Raw genomic sequence first — 13,040 nt, 5'->3', positions numbered from 1 at the left:
AAGTGTAGTTACGCCCACACTTTTAAATGTATAGGTAAACAAGACTTCCTCAGACACCCATAACTTACTACCACACACTCAAAGGAATTGGTTTAAGCGCAGTAAGTGCACTACAGGTGCATGTAAGACAAGTCACCCTGAGCCTAAGCAGGGTGCCATGGGTAGATGATAGTAAAGGTTCACATGCTACCTGACCAATATTAGTCAGGATTTTGAGTAAGATAAAGACATGAAAAATTAGCAAACCATAGTCTACGCTTGTTCTCATATGGATCTCATGTAGGTAGAATCCAGATGGTAAAGGTAAGAGAGACCCAGAGATCACTGCATACTACTACTCACATCACATATTTGTGGCCTGCGTTCTACTCTCATCCTCTGTCAAGATGTGGTGCATGTTCCGTCTACTGTATTACAAGTGCATTACAGTCAATGCAGTGTAAATGTTAGTGGATGGGACATCTACCATGTTTAATGGAGCAGCATGTTTGCCTCACCGTAAGATTCTTTATAATGCATAGAATTTAGAATAGTCTTCCGCAGGATTTTTACTAGTTTTTAAATGTAGACATAATAACACTGTCTAAGGATTTGGTCACAGGCTACCCCAGACACCTACCTATTTACTACAAAGCAGTGGAAGGAGCTGAATTTAGTAGTGGTTGACTTAATTTTTTGACAGTCATGGTGCCAAGCAGAAGCTAAATTTCACTAGACGAGGGCTCCTGTCAAGCACAGAGAGCATGCTATAGATTTAAGTGAGACACATCTTCCTGAACCAATGTACGCTGCTATGGGGAGGAGTTAGTGAACATCCATCCTGCCTCCTGGACAATATTAGTCAGGACTCAGAGTGAGACAGAGACTAGTAGACATAGTTAAAGATTTAGCCTAGTCTTGTTTTCATAGTATTCTTGTGCAGGTAGAAAGCACATGGTCAAGGTATGGGTGACATATACAGGTCACTGCACTCATTCCTACTCATATAGGTCATACTACAAATACATACCTTTCTAACCACGCATACAAGTCCCCAGTGCTAGAAAGGAGGATTGGATGATGAAGCATGCCATGGTATGTAGGTGAGGGACGATCTCCAGTCATATTTTTTATCCCACAGTTAATTGTATCAGAAACACACAACAATGAAGTGTTATATGCATTTAATTATGCACCTTTTGTATGGATATTGCTCATTTATCATTCTCACACTTATTGGACTACATTCATTCTTTCAGGTAGGTATGTGTTTCATGGGAGAGGAAAGGATTGATACTGTATCCAAATGTAGTCAATGGTGACTTCATTTTATGTTATGTGGATTTGGAGAGCACTGCTAATCACCTGTGGTGGTATCCAGGGGCTGAGTATGGCAGGCTTGAGGGACCGTAGGAGATCATGCCTGTTTTGTCTGTAAGAGCCAAGTTTTGAGGTTCCTTCAAATGTCTATGAGGGAGGTTCTGAGGAGTTGCCGAAGGTAATTCCAGGTCTTGGCTGCGAGGTATGAGAAGAAGCATCCTCCACTTCTGACCTTCTTGTTGCAAGGGAGATGTGCTCTTGCATGGGATACAGATCAAAGTCTGGTGGGTTGGTAGAAGTTGAGGTGGTGGTTTAGATATGCTGGACCAGTGTTGTGGAGTGCTTTGTACGTGTGGGTGTGTAGCTTGAACTTACATCTTTCCTGGACTGGAAGCCAGTGGAGATTGTTGAGGTATGGAGAGATGTGGTTGTTTTGCGGGATGTTCAGGATGAGACTGATGGCATTGCTCTGGGTGGTTTGGAGTTGGCATAGGAAATGGGCGGGGATTCCAAATTAGAGGGCATTTCCATAGTCAAGTCTACTTGTGATAAGAGCCTGGGTGACTGTTCGTCTGGTGTTAAGTTGGATCAATTGAAAATCTTGTGTAGCATTCACAGGATGTGGAAGCATGATGAGGCAACAGCTTTGATCTGTCTGCACATGGAGAGATTGTATTCAGGATGATCCTGAGGTCCTTGGCGTGGTCCGTAGAGGGGTGGTGGCCAAGTTTGAAGGCCATCAAAAGGCTTCCCAAGAGAAGTGGTTCTTGCCAAAGATAATGGCTTTGGTTTTGTCTGTGTTGACCTGGAGGCAGTTGTTTTTCATCCAAGCAGAGAAGCTGCTCAGGCAATTGGCAATGTTTGCTTTGGCAGTGCTGGTTGAGTCGGTAAGAGAGTAAGGGAGAGGATGAGCTGTGTGTCCTTGGCATAGGATACTATGTTGATGCCGGGGGTCGTGACAGTGTCTGTGAGGGGCAACATGTAGACTTGAATAGTCTAGGGCTGAGCAATGATCCTTGAGGGGCTTCAAAGATGAGTTTCTTGGGTTCTGAGGTGTAGGGGGAGTTCTGTCAATGAGGAAGGAGGATATCCACTCTAGGGCCAGTCTGTAGATACTCAAGTGCTGAAGCTTTCTGACGAGTGAGGTGGGGGAGACCGTATCGTAAGCTGTGGAGAGGTCAAGGAGGATGAGTGCAGCTATTTCTCCTCAGTCGAGAATGCTCCTGATGTCATTGGTGGTTCCAATGAGCACTGTTTCTGTACTGTGGTTGGCGTGAAAGCTAGATTGAGAGCTGTGTAGGAGTTGATGTAGTTCTAGGTGGTATGTGAGTTGGGTATTGATGGCTTTCTCCATGATGTTAGATGGGAAAGGCAGGAGCGACATGGGTCTGTAGTTACTGAGGGTGTTGGGGGTTCGCTTGGGATGGAACAATGCGGTTTTTGGCAGATGTGGTTTGGAGAACTCCTTGATGATGGTGAAGAGTTCTTTGTCATTGATGGGGCTGGATTCAAGTCTAAGAGTTAGGGCCTTATTTATTGTCTCATAGTTGTTGGTGATAAAGGCTGAGGGCGGCTTTGCATGTGGATCTTGCAGTGGTGTTTTTTTGTCAAGTCTCCATTTTTTCTCAAGTTGTTTGCAGTGGCGCTTGGACTCCCTGAGATTTTTCGTATGCCAGCTGAGTCATTTGTTGTTTTTGGAGGTCTTGTTTCTAGTGGAAGTGGTGCAGTGGGTGCAGTCCGTGAACCAGTTATTGAAGAGCTTTGTGTTGATATTGACGTTGCCTGTGTGATTGGGTGGGCATTCCTGTAGGGTGTTGGTCCAGTTTGCATCAGATATTTTGCCTCAGTGTCTTGATAGTGCTTTGGGCTTTCCTAGTGGGGTGGCATCGTGGGTGGGTATCTTAAAAATGTATGATGTAGTGGTCGGACCATATAAGCGAGGTTGTGTGGGTGGTAGTGATTCTGATGTTGGAGGAGAAAATAGGGTCTAGGACATGGCCTGCTGTGTGGGTTGGTCCTTGGCTGTGCTGGGTGAGTCTGAGGTTGCTAAGGCTTTTGAGAAGGGAGATGGAGTTGAGTCTTTGGTGTTATGTAATGTGTTCCTGGTATATTTGGGTCTTGGCTCAGCCGTCACCCATGGAAACCTGCCAAACACCCAGTTCTGTGAAATCCACTCCGAACACCCCTTGGTGGCTAGATTTCAGAAATGTTTGTGTTTGCTTGGTCTGCCGGGTGGCAGCTGAGTCTGGGCCCAAATACTGTAGCTACCCATATCACCAAACTAGGTCAATTGTCAAGACAAATGCTTGATGTTGCATTTTTAGACCTTTGCTGTCACTGGCGATAGGCCTAGCCACACAAGTAGTATACTGTTTTTATCTGAAGAAGTGTGAAACACTTAGTAGTAGGAATGTTATGGATCTTCAGAACATTCCCTGAAGGAATTGTGTAGAAAATGCAATTTCGTAGCCAGAATTTGAGATTTGAATGTTGTTCTGGGTAAGAAAGCATAGTGGTTTCTACACAAGTCACACCACCTTGGACTCCCCTAGTTGTCTAGTTTTCAGAAATGTCTGGGTTTCGTATATTTCCCTGGTAGCAGCCGAGCCTGGGCTCAAATACCACAGCTACCCATATTGCCTAAATGGGTCAATTTTCAAGGGGAAAACTTGATGCTTCCGTATTGCTTTTTGGGGTGTTTCTATCACAGGTGACAGTCACAGAAGTGGGGAATGGTATTATCAAGTGAAGATTTTAAATGCAGGATTGTGGGAATTTTGTGTATCTCTGTAGATTCCAGAAGGTTCCCTCACAGGAATGTTCCAAAAATGCTTGATTTTCAATAAAGTTTGACATTTTATGGAATTCTGAGTAAAAAAACATAGTGGTATCCGTGGACTTCCTTGGACATCTAGTTTTCAGAAATGTCTAAGTTTGGTTGGTTTTCCTAGGTGGCTGCCAAGCTCTGGTCTAAATACCACAGCTATCCACATCAACCAAATGGTTACATTTTAAAGGTGAAACCTTGACAGCTCATGTTGCATTTTGAAGTCTTCCCTGTCTCAGCCTGCTTACTTTCTTTATTTTTCATTTCAAAAGTTCATTTCCTTGAGAAATTATGTACAATATACTAAATAGCACCTGGCTAGATTCTACATTTTATCTTCTAATCAGAAATGCATAGTTTTTTGGATTCACTCATGGTTTTCAGATCTCATTCCACCACAGATCTGATTACAACACAGAAACAATAAATAAAAATTTAAATGGCTATCCCTACGAAAAATGCAAGCATTTTGGTTAAAAAATGATTATTTTACAATTCTGCCTGTTCTTGAAGTTTGAGAAGTGGATAACCTTAGCAAAGTAAATATTTTGTTGATGCAATTTTTAGAAAATAAAAATATATAATTGTGCATCACTTTGTCCTATTTAGCTCCCCCCAAAAATGTAAATGGTGCTATATTTTAACTAATTTTTCTGCACCCTCCAGTGAAATCCATAAACCCTGGGTACCTTTTCAATCCCCAGTCTGTATCAATTGGATCTCAATACCATTCTGGAAAAAAGGTTATGAAGGCTTAAGCATGAAGTACCCCAAACCTAAAAAACAAGCCTTGGCTTGGGGGCTGTGGTATTCTAGTACTGTATTTATGTGAAGTAAGGAATTTAGAGTGTTGGGAAATTCTAGTTTAGTGATGACATGTTGGCTGTGTGCTATGTGGACCTGGGTGTTGCCTGACCTATGGATGGGATGGTATTTAATAAAGAACTTACTTCTACCTCAAGCTGAATTCTGCACTTTATTACACTGGCAATGAGCGGACAACAGCATCCCAACATCTTCAAAACATCTGAAGCCTGAGCTCTTCCTTGCAAAGAGTGAACTGAGGTGCTGCTCCTACTTCATCATTTATATATCCCAAGGATTTCTCCTTCTTCAACAGGATATTCTCTCTTTTACAGCCGCATCTGGAGTTTACAGGTACAAATACTATTTCGATGTTTTACCTTTTACAATATCTATGCTCAAGCATGTTTGGCTGATGATGCCCGTGTGCTGGAGTGACCTCGCATTAATCTATACCTGGTGTCAATCCTTCGGATTTGTCTTTGAACACCGCTGCTGTAAGGAATGATGCTTGTCATTCTGTGTGACATCTTTGGAAGTTTCCAACTTCACACAGCCAATGATGTCTCCTTCTGTTTACTGCACAGGTTTTGCGTGTTAATAGGCATCACCAACTTGCAAAATCAGGCCCCTTTGTCTAAAGTGCATACTTTCCGGATTCTTGGATCTTCGCTACGTGGGTCTGTGCATTATTGGGTGTTACTGATAAGCTACTTCTAACCAGCGCTGCAGCATTCTTCATGTCCACCATCGCCCTGCACATCTCGCCATGCCTCATATTTGTGGAGAGTTTGTCGAGGGAGTGTGCCATGCAGTGATTTGGGGCCAGATGTTCGAATGTCCTGAATTGCGACTCGCAAATTGCGAGTCGCAATTCAGGATGCAGGATGGTGTCCCTGACACCATCTGCGACTCGCAAGGGGGTCGCAAAGGCCCACCTCATTAATTTTAATGAGGTAGGTCGCAATTTGCGACCTCCTTGCGGCTCGCAGCACTCACAGGAATGGTGGCCTGCTGGAGACAGCGGACCACCATGTCTGTGACTGCTTTTAAATAAAGCAGGTTTTTTATTTTTTTTGTAATGCAGCCCGTTTTCCTTAAAGGAAAACGAGATGCATTACAAAATGAAAAAATGAAACGTTTCAGTTTCATTTTTTCAGAGCAGGCAGTGGTCCATAGGCCATTCGCAAAGGGCAAGAGGTCCCATGGGGACCCCTTCCCTTTTGCAAATGGGTTATCACGAGTGTGACACTGGTGGTAACTGCGATTGCTTTGTGACCGCGTTCGCGGTCACAAAGCAATGCAGCATCGCGCTGCGACTCACAATTAGGAAGAGGAACACCCGTTCCTAATTGCAACTCACAGTCCCGTTTTGAGAGTCGGTAACCAGGTTACCAGCTCGCAAAACGGGAATTGGGCATCGCGATGTGGGTTTTGCACGTCGCAAACAGCGAAATTCACTGTTTGCGACGTGAAAAACCTTTCCTACATCTGGCCCTTGGTCTTTGCTATTCAGAACATCTTGTGCAGAATCAGTGGAAGCAGCTGGGAGACAAAGCAGACTGTTAATTGGATTTGCGCTGTAAAGTGTTTTCTATTGGTTTTGCATTATTGTTTAATTTATTTTTGTTTTTGTGTGCACAAGTATGCTTTCCTTAGGACTCTATTGCTCTTAAGAAAAGTGGTGCTTCATGTCATGAAGTGCCACTTTTTTAATGCAGCCCATTGCGCTCCCCTCACGCCACCATGTGTGTGCCGTATTTAACATAAGGTGCAGATTGGGGACAATAGCATCATCATTTTTTATTCTATTGTTGTACTTTTCAGGATTAGCGCCAAAAGTGTTGGTGCTAATCCTGCAAAGTACACAGGCCCAAACTTAAGAAGGGTGAAGCCAACTATTACCACATTAGCGTCATTTTTTTTACGCTAATGTGGCCGTAGTATAACAAAAATGCTGCGCTATACTTACAAAGTGGTGTCATGCTTGCATTGCGGCACTATGTAAACCCTTGCGCCGCATTATGCCTGCCTCAGGCATAATGTGTGCAAGGGGGGGAGTTCCCCTGTTCGGGGGCCCGCAAAAATTCAAAATAATGGTGTGCCTTCTTTTAATGCTCCCCATTCCCATCTCCATGAGAGAACCATTGAAGCTGAAATTATAGGTTGTGTGAGGAGAGCATAATCAAGTCGGTCAAAAGATTTGAGTGGGTTGTGCCCATTGTTGTGGCTCATCAACATTCTGGTGATATCAGGTTGTGTGTAGACCTAAGGGCTGTCAACAGGTGTGTAATAAGTGACCATTTTCCTCTTCCCAATATCACAGAGATGGTCTATGTTGCATAGAGCAAAGTTTTTCACTACATTAGTCTTTCCATCAGATAAGGTTACACCCAGACTCCAAGGATTTGGGTGCATATGCCATTCAGTTTGGTGTCCGCAGCTGCTGTTTTTCAGTGTGTGATGTATCATTTGTTTGGGAGTCCCTGAATTGTGAAATCTTTTCAGGATGACATTTTGATCTATTGGGATTACATGCAAGTTCATCATGAGAGAGGGAGGGAGAAGCTGGGCATACTACAGGCGAATAGGTTAACACTCAAATTGAGTAAGTATTCATTTAGTAGGTCAGAAATGGAGTATGTGAGTTACTGTGTCCTTCCAAAGGAGTATACCCAAAGAAAGATGTAATTGCTAATTTGCTGAGTCAATGAAGTCCTGAAAAAAAGATGAATTGTTTTCATTTTTGTTTATGTTGGAATTTCATGCTAAGTTTTTAATCAAATTTAGCAGCCAAAACACTGAACATGAGGAAATTACTTAAAAATGGAGCAGAGTTTATGTGGGATGGAGAGTGTGAGAAAGAATTTGTGAATATTAAGAGGGAGCTTAGAAGTGCTGACAAATTGTGTTGTTTTGGTCACTTCCAACAATGTTATAGCATGATGGATGCCAGCATGAAGGGCCTGGAGCTTTTCTGAGATAGATAGAGATGAGTTGAGACCCACTGCTTATATCTCCAGGTGTTAGCGCGGTGGCAGGAGTGAACTATTCTAGTATTGAAAGGGAGGCCGTAAGTGTCTATTGAGCTGTAAAGAAATTCAAAAATGTTGTGTTGGTGGAAGTTCTGACCAACAAAGGGGTTAGATATGATTTCCATAATAATTTGCAAATTGTTGGGCTGCAGCAGTTCTGTTTTGAGCTCGGTAACATTCCCGGACCACAGAACAAGGTTACGGATTGACTTCCGAAACTGAGCTCTGTGGTTGAAGTGTCACGAAGGAAAGTGTGTCTCATGGAGACTGGCTAAGGCCTGTTGCCAGTGATTCTAAAATGCAGCAAATATTAGATGCCATGTGCAATGGTTGGAAGTCAGAAGTAAGGAAAAATCCCATGTTAGAGAGCAATTGAAAGATGCAAGATGAATTATCTTGCGAGGCTGATATCATTTTGCAGGGTTTGAGGCTTGTGGTGCTCACCGTGTTGAGAGAAATAATTATGAGCTTCAGGCATGAAGGACATCAATGAATGAGTAAAACTAAGGCAAGAGTGCATCTAAACTACGGTGGTCGGGGATGGATATAATGATTGAAAGGATTGTTAGAAAGTGCCCAGATTGTGTGCGAAGTGACAAAGTGTATGAAGTCAGGAGTCCTCCAATGGGTTGTAGAGATCTTCCTTCCAAGCCATGGAATGTGATGGCCGTTGCACTGCAAAGGAGTGTCTCACTATCTGCTTGTCTTGGTAGACCAACTCTCCCATTCCGCAGAAATGTTGTTCAAACCAAAAGAATCACAAATTTCTTCAATGAGATCTTTAATTGTGAAGGTTTGCCAAATACCATCCTAAATGATAATGGTCCTAAATTTGTATCAGCTGAAATGGAGAAGGTTTAGCATCAGAAAAGGATTCTGCACAGGAAATGCTCACTCTATCATCCCGAAGGCAATGGAACCATAGAAAGGTTAAATAGAGCGGTGAAGGAGTATCTCCAGTTGGAGTTAAGTGCAGGAATCAATTAGAAAGAAGAATTAAAGACGTTTGCCATGCCTACAGGGTTTCTCCACACTCAATGACTGAAGAGGTTCCTTTTGAACTGTTCATGGGGAGGAAGGCCAGTACAGAAGTATCCCCTGATTGGTTGCATTGGGTGAAGGGTGACAGTGCGCAATGGGAATCATTGAAAGGAACTGAGGTGCTAGAAGAAGTGTAACTTAAACTATGAAGTCAGGAAGAGTGTGATGATAAAATCCTATTTGTCCGTGCAAGATATGGTTATGATAAAACAAAGAGTGTTGTCAAAAGATGGATCCCAGTTTATGGGTCCTCAAAGAATCGTCAAACGTTTCCATAATCCTGCCAAAGTGGAGGATGGAGGAATTTGGCACATTAACAGAGTAGCAACACATAAAGGAAGCAACCTGGTGTGAACGTTGCCTCACTATGTGCATTTATGATAGGAAGATTTTTTTAAATCTCATCCTATGTTTAGCCTAAGTTTCATTTTTGTTTTGAAGTTTTTTTCTTCCCTAACTTTTGTATAACTTGTTCAATTTGTTTGGTTTGTAAAGGAGGAGGGTGTGTGGTATTATAGGACTGTACTTATATGAAGTAACGAACAAAGAGTTTTTGGGAATTCTAGTTCAGTGACAACATGTTGGCTGTGTTCTATGCGGTCATTTGATTCTAGTACTGTATTTATGTGAAGTAAGGAATTTAGGGCCACATGTACGTAGCATTTTGCATGTCGCAAACAGCGAATGGGGCTGTTTGCGATGTGCAAAATGCACTTTGGGATGTACGGACCCATTTTTACCGAATCGCAAAAAGGGTTTGCGAGTTGCAATTAGGGAGGGGTGTTCCCTTCCTAATTGCAAAACGCAGTCCTATGTATGATTGTTTTGTGACCGCGTATGCGGTCGCAAAACAATCGCTGCTAGCACTAGTTTCAAACTTGTGCTAACCCATGGGACCCCTTCCCCTTTGTGAATGGCACTGAAAAAGGAAACAAAAACGTTTCATTTTTAGTTTTTGAAATGCATCTCGTTTTCCTTTAAGGAAAACGGGCTGCATTAAAAAAAAAAAAAACTGCTTTATTTAAAAGCAGTCACAGACATGGTGGTCTGCTGTCTCCTGTGAACATTCATGAGGTGGGTCATTTGCGACTCCCTTGCGAATCGCAAACAGTGTCATTGACACTGTTGAACATAAGGATTTGCGGTTCGCAAAGTGCGAGTCGCTCTGACTCGCAATTTGCGAGTAGCAAATCCTATATTTCGTACATGTGGCCCTTAGAGTGTTGGGACACTCTAGGTTAGTTATGACATATTGGCTGTGTACTATATGGACCCGGGTGTTGCCTGCCTTATGGATGGGATGCTCTTTAATTAAGAACCTACTTCTACCTCAAGCTGAATTCTGCACTTCATTACAGGGGCCTCAGCGCTTAAGAGGTTAAATATACTCCTTGACTCATTGGGTATCTGTTTGAGATTTCGAAGAATTGGGGCGAAATCATCAAAGCATTTCATTCTAGAAACCCAGAAGGTGGCCTTTAATGCAGCAAGATGGAGTTTTTACTTGTATGAGTAATATATTGATATAGTCTACTCTTAAACAAAATATGAGTTCACATAGCTCTTTTGAAGTTTGGATCAGGAATTGTTTTTTATTCTATACCCCAGAGTAGTTTTTTTAGAAATGAGAATTTTAAGCCATGGTGGTAATTTAAGCACGTCGGTAAATCATTGCCCAGAGGGATTACTAATGGTTTTGCGCAATCAGCGACATAAGGTTTACAAGCTGAGTGTCACTTGAAGTGATTGGATGGGGATATGTTTTTTCGGAGTGGAGACAAGTAGGAATTTAGTTATAAATGGGTTAGGCTTTACGTGGGAAGAGCTGTCTGTAACTAAACTTTGAAGGTTTGCCCTAGGGGGAGAATGTTATATATTGTGTAGGGATTGGCAAAATATTGAGGTCTGCTGGCAGAATTGCTCTAATTTTGATGACTTTGCATTACTCTTGTAACACGGAGTTCAGGCCAGATTTCGCCAATCGCTGCTTGGCAGAATTTTTTCTCTTGTGCAGCTTCAGAAGGGTAAGTTGGTGAGCGTGAGCAAGATTTGGCATCCCCTATGGCATGATTTCCAGTCGCTAAGAGGACATCTTGTGAGATTCTTCTAACGCAGGCGGGTGCAACCATTCGCTGTCAGATGGCTGCCACTCGAGTAGAAAATATACTCAAGCAGCAGCAAAACCAACTTGAATAGCTGTGCCCTCTGGCACACCGCTTGGTGCAGTTTGTGGTGAACAATCCTGGTGCTAAATCACAGCTCGAGCAGCATGGCATGCTTATTTGGAGTTTTTATATAACTCTGCAGAATTTATCAGAGTCACGTTCTGCAAGTTCCACCCACTCCTAATATTGAGAGGAGTGTTACAGGTATAGCTTTGTTTCAAACACATAGAGGTGATATGGAAAGTTGCACTGCTTTAAGATCTTGGTCATAGATTCTAGCCAATGAAGAATTGTTTGAGTTATGATTCTTTGCATCTCTGTAGAATGTCAGTCAGGATCCGCAGATTGGTTTCTGGCCAAAAACTGTCATAGTGTTCTAGTTCATGTGCTGCTTTTTTAGGCTCTAGCCAAGCATCCTTTGCCCATCTGAACTCACTGAAAGAAGAGGATACAGATAGCTCAGTGATTGTTCCCTGTACTTACTGCAAAGATATCAAAGGCTGGATGTAGCCCCCATAGCCTGTCGAATGCCTCCTTCCCAGATATAAAACTCTGGCCACCTTATTCTTCACTTGACTCATTTACTGGTGATCCTAAAACAATGTGTCGAAACTCCCTACTGTCCTATAGGACTGTCCCGGTACCCTTGAACCACTTGCCACCTTTGTTCATTCATGCTGCTGGTAATTTGCCATCCACACCCTTTTCTTTTATCATGCTTTTATAAATCTCTGTCATTAGCATTCTTCCCCAACCAGTGAATCCCCTTTCATCAAGTCTATACCTTGTTTAACCATATTTATCTGCCTGTAACACTTGGATAGTTCTGTTACTTCCTTAAAACACACACATTTTCATTAGCTGGTAATATCATTTTGAACAGAACCATCATCCTCAGTATACTTTTCATCCTCTTTCATCATTTCTACCTGGACAAATCTTTTAGAAACATCTTCTCCATTTCCCTACTGAATAGTTCCTACCTCCAGTAAAACATTCCAAAACAATTCCATCTAATTTCTCTGGTATGATCGATGGAGAAACCATTAGGGTTACAACTCACAACAAACACCTAAGATACCGGCTACCCTTTTCTTGGTCACCTCACCTTCTCTTTTTATCTTTCTGTTCAAAGACATCTATCCCAGCAGGCTTGCCTCTGATGAACTGCTCTGATAATCGTGTTATCAGTTTCAGGACCCCACAGAGTTCAAACAAGCCTGAAAACAAACACATGAGTATTATTTACTCAAATAACCAGTCTCAGCCAAAAACAAGGACTAAGTTCAATATATGGAGAGTGAGTTGGAGTTTGAGGAGCTCCAAGATGGCCACCAAGGTGCCCTTTACTAATTTGTATACTAGTGTTTCTAATATGAAAGCAAGAATCGAAAGTACAGCATGCTCTGCTTCAGAACCACGCACTCCATCTGAGGAAATTCTCCAGTGAACAGCCTATATGGTTATCGCAGAAAAAGTTAGTCAAGGTAATGTTGTTGTGGTTCAGGTGCCATTATAGTTTCTTTACGTTGTTCCTCAATACCAAAGTACGTCGTAAAACAACGTTCTAAGACAAGTAATGTCTTAATAATCTGCATGTCAGTTTTGGGATAAGAGTAATCAGCATCTCATCTATGAGGCTTTGTCAGGTGAGGGAATAATGTCTCTCTTTTGAGAGCAAAGGTTAAGCATCTCTAGGAGCAAGTAAAGACACAGAGCGAATGCACAACAGGAGAGCAGTGTCTTTCCACTGTCAGTACAAAATTTATTGACACTTAAGAATATTCATGAAAGTACTAAAAGTGTAGTAAAACAACTGCTGACATTAGCGATAGTGGAAGAAAAATAGAAAAACGCAATACTAAGAAT

This window comes from Pleurodeles waltl, chromosome 10 (genome assembly GCF_031143425.1).
Source record: "Pleurodeles waltl isolate 20211129_DDA chromosome 10, aPleWal1.hap1.20221129, whole genome shotgun sequence".
In the NCBI taxonomy this organism is placed as follows: domain Eukaryota; kingdom Metazoa; phylum Chordata; class Amphibia; order Caudata; family Salamandridae; genus Pleurodeles; species Pleurodeles waltl.
Note: the sequence above shows the minus strand (reverse complement) of the source record.